This window comes from Phocoena sinus, chromosome 4, assembly GCF_008692025.1.
Source record: "Phocoena sinus isolate mPhoSin1 chromosome 4, mPhoSin1.pri, whole genome shotgun sequence".
Taxonomy (NCBI): Eukaryota; Metazoa; Chordata; class Mammalia; order Artiodactyla; family Phocoenidae; genus Phocoena; species Phocoena sinus.
The window spans coordinates 138,938,984-138,951,567 of NC_045766.1; the positions used below are offsets into that span (position 1 = coordinate 138,938,984).

The window sequence follows — 12,584 nt, forward strand, 5'->3', positions numbered from 1 at the left end:
TACTTTGGACTCACTTTCTTCTTTCATCATTTGTAAAGACTGTGTGATGAATGAGCCCGAGCTCTGCTGTGTACAGCCCTGTGAAAACTGCAGCTTGCCAGGTGGTTAGTCTGCGATTATAATTCATGCGGTGTGTTGCTTGACACTCAAAGGAATCTACACATGCACATGTATGCCCACAATAGACCAATTTGAGAAAAATGGAGCCTAATGAAAAATGCATGGACTGAGTGTGAGAAGAGCTGTTTCGAGCCTCAGCTCACCTCTCTCTAGCTCTGTGACTTTGAGAAAATCACTCAGCATCTCTGGCTTCCACTTCCTCACCCTTAAAATGCAACTAATTATGCCTTTGGGTCTGAGCACCCAATTAATCACATTTCTGAAAGAGATTTATAAATTGAGAAAGAACATTCAAATGTTAGTTTACTAATAAAAGCTGAAATGGGAAAAATATGCATTAAAAATAAGAATTAAAGTTCACTTGTAACAAGTCATACCATCCATTTATAACCGTTCATCGATCTTCTTGATAATTTTTTTTTTTTTTTTTTTTTTTGGCGGTTCGTGGGCCTCTCACTGTTGTGGCCTCTCCCGTTGCGGCACACAGGCTCCGGACGCACAGGCTCAGTGGCCATGGCTCACGGGGGCAGCCACTCCGCAGCATGTGGGATCTTCCCGGACCGGGGCACGAACCTGTGTCCCCTGCATCGGCAGGCAGACTCTCAACCTCTGTGCCACCAGGGAAGCCCTTCTTGACAATTTTTTAAGGGTCTATGATGTGTCAGGTGTCCCTCCAGGAACATGTAGCAAGCCAGACAGGCGTGGTAGAGCTCTGAAAAGGAGCACAGACAGTAAATGATAAAGAGGACAATTTAGACAGTGCTAAGTGATATACAAAGTGAGAGGGAGAGTTGAGGTACAGAGTTGGATTGGAACCACGGGAGATGAAGAGGTAACATTTGGGCTAAACCCGAACGGTGATAAGGGGTTGAGCAGGTGAACGAAGATCTGAATAAAAACATTACAGGCAGAGGGAACAGCTTGTGCACATCATCTGGGGTGGGATATGGTCAGATCTTGAATGCTGCATTTCCCCTTTTTTGTTTTTCTCCGTCTCTGTGTTTACCTGTTTTATATGGACTTTTATAATACCTTCCCTCCCATGAGATCTATCTGATTTTATGGATCTGGAGGAAGACAACCAGCTTGAAGAGGTCTGGACCTACGTGGCTTCTTCAAGTCCTGAGCCTCTGGGAGCCCAGGGTCTTCTCTCAGGGGCCACTGCACTCTTCCCAGCAGAAGAGGAAACCATTGCTTCATGGGAAGGAAAAGGACAAAAGGATGGGCACAGGTGCATGTTCCCACTGGGGAATCAGGGGCAGGGGATGATTTATACCTGGGCTTGGGATCAAGGGAGGAAGTAGGAGAAAATGGGGAGGTCTCAGACCTTCTCCCCCCTGCCAAAGCAGAATAACTCCTCAGGCTTTCCTGCCTTCAATTAGTTCAAGGCCCCAGAACAGATGCAGCTGAACCCAGGGTCAAGGAGAGGAGATGCACAGGCGTGTGGAACCCAAAACTCAGGAAAGCAGGCATATCATTTTCTTCCAACAAATCAACTCACTCTCTGTTCCCTCCAATGTGAAACAGCTGCAGCACCCTGGCCCTGCCCAGGTGTCTGTGTAAGAGACTGTGTGGGTGTGTCATCATCTCCATGGTGACAGAGGGTCTTTGCTTCCCACCAAGGTATTGCCTCTGGACCAGTGCAGGAGATCTCATTAGGGAAAGTGCCTGTGGGCATCTTCTCCCTTAGGGTTTACCAGGGTCTACTCTGGCCACAGGACAGCTGGTGACAGGCAAGGGCTGTGGACTGGCGTCCCTTGGCATGATGGCTGCAAGAAACTGCTTGGTGTAGGAAGGACACACAAATGCATTCCAGAATTCGGACCATTTCTCATAAGAGTGCTAGACTCTGTGGACCAACGCTGGGATGATTCCAACATGGAATCTCATTCCCAATTTCCATGCTGTGGAAGAACCCGATTTTACCCATATCTATCCACATTTTTATGTTTTTTGATCAGGGAAAACAAAGGCTATAGAAACAAATCAATACAGCCAGAAGGAGATTGAATTAAAAACATAGAGTGTCCATCTGCAATGTTTGCTTATACGTATATTTGATATATGCATTATCTATATGGGTTCATCCCGATTTTCCCAGGAGGAAGGATTTTTGTTAATATTCACCTGGAGTGGGGAGAGGGAAGAGGAGGGGAGAACAGGAGGTGAAGGAGAGTTTGTTAAAAAGTATAATCTGGTTATTTATTTATAGTTTATTTCCGCAAAGGGACCTTTATAAAGGCTGTGATAAGAGTGGCCAAAGTTTCTTAAAGATTAACTGGCATTCTTTAAAAGGGCATTAGTTTTTTTTTTTTTTTTTTTTATGCAGGTGTTTGGAGAACTCAGGACTGGGTGTCCATCAGAATATTTTGCCGGTCTGTAGATTCCCTTAAGACACACTGCTGACATCGTGGTCTCCTTTCTCAGATTCCTCTCTCTCTCTCTCTCTCTCTCTCTCTTTCTCTCCTTCCCTCCCTCCCTCCCTCCCTCCCCCCCTCCTTTCCCGTTCCTCCCTCCCTCCGCCCAATCTCTCCCAATGTCTTTCTTTCTCTCTTCAGTTCCTTCAGGTAAATTCTACTCCGACTTGTACCAACTTGTTTTTGACTGACAGTGCACAGCGAGAGCGTTTTCTCCATTCTGAGAGAACCTGAAGACCTAGGCTTCCCAAGGCGACCTGCGTGGAGGACTCATCTCCTCGCCTTTTCATAACCTCGCATCTAGCCAGGCGCCTGCATTCACCAGTCCTCGCAGGTAAGAGGCACAGGCTTAGGTCAATTCTGGAACATGCTGCTCGCTGGAGGGATTTCTGAAAAACTTTCCTTCCGAAGGTAATGAAAATGTTGCGATTCTTTTGAAACTGACTTAAATCCTTCAAGACTTCCAGGCTTATCTGGGGGAATTTACAAGTGCTGTTTGCCTGCGGAAAACGGGTTTTTACTTAATGATGGGGCAAGAAAAAAAAAAAAGGCTTTATTCATGCCTGTAAAACAATAACCAGATGTTGTCTTGTTTGCTGTGGGTGTAAGTGATCTAGATGGAGGGAGAAGAATTACTCTGTTTGCAAGTGTTTTTTTCTCCTAGTGTCTGTGAGAGCAAGTTTGTTATTGATTTTTAGTGATTACATGGGTTTTTTGCGTCGTTCTTCAGCAGTTATTTTCCTTAGTCGGCGGAGAAATCAGTTTAGCTTGGCGTAAGGCGAAACCTCGCCGGAAAATTTTAAAATCTGTTACCTATCCTTACAAGAAAAAAGTAATGTAAGTTTTCTGTGGTAGGTATAAGGAATGTAAACAATTCTGACTTTGGAAACATTAGGAACCTGGTTCACAACCCATGGCTAATGCGTTTTATAACCTGTGTATAATTTCATGGGGGTTTAGACGGTTCTCAGCTAATCAATGTTATACTGGGTGAAATTTCCACATTGTTCCTGTGAAGCTAGTTTTTTTATCTCCTCTGCACTTCCGCATTGAGTTGCCTGAAGGAAATAAGAATGTGCTGTTCAACAGAAATCTCTTGACCTCATGATTTCTTTAAGTCACAGGTTAGGAAACTTACAACAAATGCGATGTTCAACTTGCCAAAATGAAAGACCAAAATTAGTCCTACTCAATTCAAATCTTTAGATTTATTTCTTCTCATCAGAAAATATCTTAATCTTTTTGTGTGTTTGTTGATCTAAAGGAAGGATTTTGAAAAAAATAGTACAAGTGATTCTTGAAGTTCTTTTTTTGAAACCTCAAAATCACACTCACACACAACGGCTAATCCTAGATCCTATTCCATTCTGTCCTCTCTCATAAATGTTAAAATAAATACGTAATGATCTACGATAGCCTTAGGTGATAAATTCTTTCAATTTAAAATTGTCCTAAAAATCAAAAGAGAAGAGTCAAATACAACTATCATGCATTTTTAAATGCCATCATTTTATGACAACCAAGTGCTGACCTTACACACATGTGCCCTCAGCACTGTTTTCCCCAGGTGTTTTTTTTTGTTTTGTTTTGTTTTTTAGCAGTTTTCTTCCTTCCCTAGTGATAAATACAGTAAATGGCCAGGCAGGGAGCAACCCAGAGGTCATATGACTGGTCTTTGCAAACGTCTGGAGAATAGAAGAGTTTCACCAAATCACCAGTCATATCTCAGAAACACTAATCAAATAACGGGGCTGACAGGTCCTCACTGAATTAAGTAAATGCCTAAGTAGTTTGGGGGTTTTCTAGAAATAGACTTAGCTGAATTTGGCGATTCTGGTTGCTTAAGGAAAACACATTTTTAAAAACTCCTCCCACACTCTCATCACTCCTTCCTCTCATCAACCGTTGTGGTCATTTTACGGAAAGTGCTATTTCCCCAATTTCCTCTCCTGACACTTAGAACCAGTGCAGACAGCCCCGTGTTTGGGGGAAAAGAGACAGAGTGAGACCCCAGGCTTCCCATGCCCGCGGTCCTGAAGAGCTGAGAGAAGCAGGTCTGCTGGTTCCTTCTACTCTCGCTCTGCCCTTGTGTGAAGGAAATCTTAAAAGGGCTGAACTTTCTGGTTTGGGTGTGTGTGTGTGTGTAATTATGTACCTGAATGACAACGTGCTTTGTACAAGAAGAGCCACCAATGTGTGGCTTTAGGCATCAAAGACAAACATTTTCGGACTTAATCACTAAATGTCAAGCATTTGAAATCTCCTTTCCTGCCACACCCCCTCTCATCTGTCAGAGACGCGGGGCAGCCCACTGACTTCCTTCCTGACTCTGCTTCAGAGTCCAGAGATGTTTGTGGAGAGTATTTGCCTGGTGGACGCATCAGAATCTTAGGACCAGCACAGGAGTCTGCAGAATGAACCGTAAGCATGCTAGAGCTGCTGATGACAAGTCCCTGGGAAGGCTTGTTTAAGGCATATAAAGCTCCCTAGTCATGCCTTTCAACCTTTACTCTGTAAGGAATTCAGCTACCGTCTTCTCCCCTGCAACCATTCAAGCACTTCACGCCAGAGTAAATCAGGTATCTCCAATTGTGCTGTTTCAATTCTTCTTTTAAGTAAAAAGAATTCTGCTCCAAAAATAGTCAGAAAGCTATGGCCAGAGTTAATGTTAGCTTTCATGCTCACAAAGAAGAGTGTGTTGCTTATTAAAGGGTAAGTGAAAGATGCATATCAGACAGGGGTGATTCTTTATTCTCCTCTCTCCTGCCCTTTACCTTCATCTTGTAGACGCACCTTGGGAGTGGGGCTTGGGTGCAACTGGTGTGGCCGGGCTGGGTACGGGGAGAACAGAGGAGCAAAGCGATCCAAGGTGGGTGTGGGGGGAGGGCTTGCTCTGTGCCCCTCAAGGATGCAGTGCCATGGAAGGGGGCGGATCTGACCTCAAACACCTGGCTCTTTGCTGCCGCTCAGGTGGCCTCCTGCTGCCAGTTTTACAGACAGAGAAAGCACTCTGTGGCCAGAAAGAGCAGCTCCAGAAGTGCCAAACCTTCCAACAGCTAAAGGAACTAAGGGCAGCCCACTTCCCCACCTTGAAATGGAAAATTGAGAGAAGAGAAAATAACTTAAAATCTGAAAGCAAAGGTTCTGGGAAAGAAGTTTTATTTGCTAAGCATTACTTTGTTAAGATAAAAGGGGAAAAATATGAGCATATAGACGTTCCTGGTAAAAGACAAAGCAAGAAAGACAAATCTGAAAATCTGCCCTCCCTGCAAAATGCTCCTTGGGCTAATGCAGACAGCAGTGTGGGCACCTCTGCTCACAATGCGGCTGAGTCCACGTAGAAATGCCCACTGTATTCCCAGGGCTTTTTAACTAAAAACATTTCTGCTTTTCTCATAAACAAAGGTCAGAGCTTGTGAGGGATCTGTATACCTGCCTTCCCTTCATTTGGTACCGTGACTTATCTGGTGAAAGGATTCATAAGTCAATAGTCACTGCAACCCAATTGGACTTTAGAAATTCACACCTGGCCTAATTCCAGAATAGTCTGTGGTCCCACACCTAAAATTCTATAACACAGAATGCAAGATATTTCAGTCATATCTGAAGATGAACTAGGGTTGCCTGACCAGGCTCACAGAATCAGAAGATACACGAGAAGGACAAAACACACTTGTCCGTAGGAACACACCTGTCCATAGGAAACAGTGAAGTAGAAGAGCATGCCTGTGTTACCTGGGGGCTGAGGACCCAGAGGAGCCGTTGAAAGGAATTAGCAATAGAATAAGCACAGTTTTGTTTTGTTCTTCCGCATGACCCCACAGCTCAGATTCAGAGCAATCTAGAAGTGTATTGATCCACATTAAACAAAGCAAGCAGTTCCTTCCATGGTGGGCTGATCTGTAGCCACATGGCAGCATTGACTACTTAGGCTCCCATTCAGGGTTCCGAGTTCAGGGAAGTGACATCCATGGCCTGACTGTGACCCTGGGATTACAAATCACTCTAACCCTCAGTCACTGTCAGGGCCATTGGAATGAATACAAAAGAGGTGGCTCAGAGGAGGAACTCTGCAGAAAAGGATCCAGTTCTCAGGGCCCAGGTTTGGGTTTGGGTTTCAATCCACATCCTGTTTCAGCCGAAGTTGCCCTGCTGTGAGGCTGATAACTATGAACTTCTTGTGAGTTTTCTCTAGTGCTGGGACCAGAGGCTGATCAAGATTTTATGGAGCTTGAAGATTATACAATTTTGAGAGCCCTCTTTAAGGAAAAGGAATGCAAAATTATGACTGTAAAATTAGGTACAAAGCTTTGGAGAAGGTTGGTACAAGGGAGGAGCCCTGAAGCTTGCATTTCATTAGCTTCATGACAAATCCACTCTGTGTCCTACGTAATAAAGGCCCAATACTTGTTTCCTGCAGGAATGGTTGAATTAATTTATGTAAATTTTAGCTGCTGGTTGCCCTCTAAGTAACTCTGAAAACTGATAAGTGAACATATCAAATAATTGTGCTTATATACATCTAATGATTGGTGATATATGGAAGACTGATGTGGGTGATACCTAGAACATTTCTCATTTCACTGGCACAATGCTGTACTGTGGTCAAAAACGTCAGGTTATCACTATCCAGTGGTAAGATGCTAATGGTAAGATGCTATCAAAACTCCTACAGCTGAGTATGTGGGAATTGAAATTCATGGTGCACTTTTTCCATTTGAAAAGTCCTCAAGTTAAAAACAGAAGAACTTCGCGCTAGTCGTGGGCCTAGAACCTAGAAAGATATTAAAGGCATAAAGAACACACTTCTCTTTTTTTTTTTTTTTTTTGTTGTTGTTGTGGGTAGGAGTTTATTAATGAATTAATTTATTTTTGCTGTGGTGTGTCTTCATTTCTGTGCGAGGGCTTTCTCTAGTTGTGGCAAGCGGGGGCCAGTCTTCATTGCGGTGCGCGGGCCTCTCACTATCGCGGCCTCTCTTGTTGCGGAGCACAGGCTCCAGACGCGCAGGCTCAGTAGTTGTGGCTCATGGGCCTAGTTGCTCCGCGGCATGTGGGATCTTCCCGGACCAGGGCTCGAACCCGTGTCCCCTGCATTAGCAGGCGGATTCTCAACCACTGCGCCACCAGGGAAGCCCACACTTCTCTTTTAATAGGCTTGAGGCCTTGCCCAGAGAAATATCTATGTGTCTGGCAAGGGACAGCCTCTTCTATTTCTGTGAGTGCGGTTTCCAGCTCCAATCGCAGTTATCAGTATCATTTCTCAGTATGAATGCTGGCTAAACTCACTCCTGCCAGGCCGAATAATGCTCTCACTCAGTGAATATTACGTCTTCAAATATTGCAGATTGGTATCTTGCTCATCCTAATCTCCTGCCAAAGAATGCAAGGTTGGCTCCCCGAATGAATCTGGCTTTCTTACTTCCTGAGTTACCCCTTTGTCTAGCCCTAACTTCCAAGAAGACATTTGAGAAGCCTATCATTTGCTTTGAAATATCATGAAATTTGACATCATCTCGACTTTTCCTACAAATCCTATCCCCACATACCTGCTACAAGTTAAAAATATATACATATGAGCCCAGGAGCACCTGGCTCCTTTATTAAGAATTCTCTAAATACTGAGGAATGAGAACTTGCCCTGTCCTCGTCCTATTTTCAAAAGTCCATGGAAAGAATTTATGTATAAACCAATAGTGAGCTACATCACAGGCAGACATATATATGCAACTAACAAAGGCAGCGAGCGTGGGTGTGTATTTAGCCATAACGTTAATAATGACACTAACTGTGTAGGTACAGAGGAAATTATTCCAATGCCAACAGTGTCACAGTACAATGCTGCTTTATTTTCAACATCTTGTCTTGTTTAGTAAATTTCAAATCTGTAATTTACACTTAAGGTCCATAGTAAAGATTAAGTGTACAAAAAATTGCCCTCTAAACAGTGTTGCCATGGTGACAATGATCTTAGCATCACCCTTTAACAAAGGAGGTGGGTATCATATTCATGTGACTCAATTATCGTCCACATGGATGTCATGATAATCTGATCAAGGAACACTCAGGGTTTCACCTCTTAGCACCACAACCCACCTGATCCCTATTGGCATGGGGAGGTGAGGGGACTGAGGGGTCCACTCCAGTGCCTTCATGACTCAATCTCTTGGGAACTGGGGGAAGACCCCTTGGAAGCTGGCCGTCTACTTCTTGTCTTAGGGGTCTAGGGGCAGGAGCAGTCCCCTAGCCAGAAGGCTGAAGGAAGCATCCCAAAACACAATCAAGTTTGACAGTAAAGCAGCATCTCTCCTGGGAAGTTCTGCTGGCCAGCAAGCGGTCCTGAGGAGAGTTCTGTGTAATTCTTGGCCTACAGGAGATAAGAAGGTCTATACTCTGATAGGTTTGGGAAATCTGTCATAGTCTAGAACTCCCTCTTAGAATGTGCCAGTTATCATTACCATATTAAAAAGTCTAAGAAATCCAGCATCAAAGACATCCTTTAACTTTGAATCCCAAGTTGTTTAAACCATGTTGTACTACCAAACTGTCTGCCGCCTCCTTCCGCCTCCTTTTAACTATTATTCACTCTTCTGACTAATACTTCACGCAACCCCATGGAGGACACTTTTGCAGGTTCTGATTGGAAAGTTTCACATACTCCAAGAAAAGAACATGTTACAAGTTTCATACTCCACTTGGCTGTGAGTTGTACTTTTGGGACCTGTAGGTGACTGGCCAGCCTTTGGGATTACAAAGTGGCCACCCACAGTCAGCTGCAAATAATTTATTTCCTTTTTGTCTCTTTGTATCTTTATGTACATCTTATTCCCAAAAGGATTCACGTGAATTTACAAAGACACATCCACATACCCTCACACAAATACAATACTAATTAAAAGTAAATGGAAAAGAAAAATAAGAGTAAGCCTCAAAGAAGTAATTTGATGAAATCATTTACTTATATGAGTTTTAACCTATTTTTAAAAACCACAAATTAATGTACCCTGACCCACAGCAGTGGAATCTTGTTTGTGACTTTAGAATTCAATGTATATTTTAAAATATGCTTCATATTTGACCCTGGAAATCAATTAGGCACTCCTTGAATCTAGTTTTATGTGCACCATATTTTATAATTCTTTTAAAAGACAATGTTAATTCTGCCTCTCGAGATCTTTTTCTTTTTTTCGTTTTCTCACTATTTCTATAAGTTAATTGTCTGTAAGTAAGGTTATAAACTTTCTCCATCAGGATGTAGCTGGTTCATCCCACTTGGTCCTACTTTGCAATCGCCTGTCTACTTGTGTCTCTCCCCTACTGGGTTGTAAGCTCAATGTCAATGGAGATTTTACCTGATTCTTCCTCTGTGCTCCCAGAGCTTGGCCCAAATAATTCCTTAGGCAATGCTTGTTGAATCAACATGCATTGACACCAAGGCAAAATTTCTGCTGTAATTATATCTTCAGTTGAACCATGACCTACATCCGTCCCATCCTGTAAACATAGAGCATAGGACTTTATATGTGAAGTGTTTTGAAAATACATGTATCTGAAAACTCCTGACTAGTGCATTTTCTCCCTTGATGACCATTACAAAATGATAGACTGGCTGTTAGAATCACTTAAAGGGGGCTATTAAGGAGGGAGACATATTTGTATGCGTGAGAAGAAACAGGCCACCAAGTTACAATGTAGTAGTTGTGTGAGCCCCACGGAGGGAAAATAGGAAACACGCAGAGTATTTTGGAAAGAAGAAAATGGAAATAAAACAGAAAAAGTAAATGCAGAGCCAGCAGGGTTTGGTGTGGCCTGAAAGTTTGATCCTGGAGAAGAAAATAAAGGAAAGAAAGGAATGAAAGAATTTACTGCAGTCTTGGGGAGGAAAGGGTGATTTGATCCATGGCGTGACCCATCCAGGAGACAAGGGAATTCACATCATTTCAGTCTCCCTCAAATGCTATGCTTAGATACAGTCTGTGTTAGCATACCTGCGGCAATGAGGGTATTTGGCTCGCAATGTGTTTTAAATTTTAAGATGAAGAGAATTTTCTAAGATTTGCCCATTTTAAAGATGAAATATTATAGGACTAAAACTTATAAGAGCCACTTTTCTGTGATTACAATCAAATGCATTTCATTCCGACTAGGAGTAGTGGATGCCAGTACATGGTGTTTCAGAGTCTGAGGCTGCATGAGGATTGTATAGTTAAACATACATTTTACAATTATGGATTTTAACTTGTCTAGTCCAATATCCTGGGAATGGTCTCTTAACTAGCCTTTTTTGCATAGCACTCTGTTTCGTATTCAATATCCGAAGAAACGGTTTGTGACGTCCTAGTGCTATATTGGTCAAAATGTATATTTAATGAGTTTCTTACTCAACTCAGGAATGTGGCTGGTTAGGCTCTGACACTCAGTTCTCTCTACCTGGTACACATGTGCCGGCAACTTGCTCTGCAGGAGGCTGGAAGGCTGTGTCTCAGAAGATACAGGAGGAGAAGACTTAGTCTTTAATCTCAAGGAACTTCCATCCCACTGCTGGGAGGAGGTGTGGATGGGGATGCAGGTGGAAAAATAGTAAGAAATACTCAAAACACATGAAGGGCTGTGCTGCCCAGCAGAATATGATGAACATTACATGAGACCTTGACAAAAGCCTGAGGAGAGTCAAAGAAGGAAAGATCAGATCTGTTTGGGACAGTTGGGAAAGGTCTTGGAGAGAACCTTGGAGAATGAATAAGACTTCGAAAATCAGGATATGGGGAGGAGAAGCCATCAGGGGTCAGGAGAAAGGCAGGCACAAAGGTACACCTGAAGGGAAGGGCAGGGAGGCTTGCAGTGGGCAGAGGGTTGAGTCTGCTGCAGAGAAGGAGTCTGGGAGTCATGACAAGAATCTAGATGACGCTGATGATGGTGGACACTGCTGAGTACTCACCAAAGGCCAGATCATTCCAGCTGTGTCTTAATCCTCACAACCACTGCCTATCTGGGAGGCTTTCTTACTAGCATTGTTTTAGAGATGAGAAAAGCAGAGAGTAGAGGTTCAGTAACTTTCTTACCGTCACAGGTTTCAGGCGGTGTGATCCTGGGCTTTGAAGTGAGGCCATCGGTCTCTAGAGGCCACACCCTGAAGTTTTGCTCCTTGGGAGATGAACCTTAAGGGTAAGCTCGTTGGGAAGGGCTGTTTGGGGTTTGATAAGCAATGAGGAGTCACTGAAGGTTTTGCTTGAGCTGCACTTTTGAATATCAGCCCAGTAGTGAAGACCATGTGACTTGTCAGAAGGGTATTTCGAGAGGTTGGGCAAAGGGACTGGGGAGTTGGAGCAGAGCAGGGGCAGAAGAGAGGGTAAGAGAGACACACACACACGAGATACACTAAGAAGGTAGGACCTCTGGGCTCGCACTAATTAGGCAGGAGTGAGAGAGTGTCAAGACACACAGGTGGGAGAATGAGGGCACCATTGATTGGAACCAAAAATCAGGAGAAGTAGTTGGATGCAGGAAGAACAATGTGAGTTGTGTTTTGGACAAGTCGGTTCTGAGCAGTTCTCTGTGGGAGGTGAACCAGGGGACATTGGAAACGCAGATTGAATCTAAGAGGAGCACAGGTAAAGAAATGGGGCCAGGACCGGTGGAGGGAGTAAGGTAGAGGATGCTGAGAGAGAATAAAGAGAAATAAAAGAGGATGACTAAAAGACCCTGGGGGATATAACTGGGGGCGTGAGAAGGAAGAGGGAAAGTCCACCAAGCAGAAAGAGAATGGGTAATCAGGGAAGTAGATGGATGATCAAAGAGTCTTCTGACCCAGTAGCAAAAGGCAGAAGGAACTTTCTGAAGACACTGCTACTAATACCTGCCCTGACTCACACATCAGAGAACTGGAGAAGCATGTTTGGGAACTGAAGAAGAGAAGCAGCAGAGAGTCTAAAGGTGCCAGCAAGAAAAGATGTTGCCGGAGGGCTTGGTAGCCCCATCCCAATTTACTCTCCAGAAAAAAAGTCAGAGGAATTGAGAGATTATTGTTTGGCTGGCCAATCAGAGTCTCAG

The 12,584-nt window shown here is 43.7% G+C and overlaps 1 protein-coding gene across 11 annotated transcripts in view; it reads left to right on the forward strand.

The window, feature by feature from the left end:
- Nucleotides 1-2,456: 2,456 nt before the first annotated feature.
- Nucleotides 2,457-12,584, forward strand: part of KCNJ15 (potassium inwardly rectifying channel subfamily J member 15) — a 51,094-nt gene continuing 40,966 nt past the window's right edge. For 2 of the 11 annotated variants that reach the window (XM_032630991.1, XM_032630996.1), the window contains exons 1-2: nucleotides 4,847-5,116; nucleotides 11,605-11,699. The gene's annotated coding sequence lies outside the window, so the exon portion shown is untranslated. The other 9 variants (XM_032631003.1, XM_032630995.1, XM_032630993.1 and 6 more) reach the window with 8 other exon arrangements.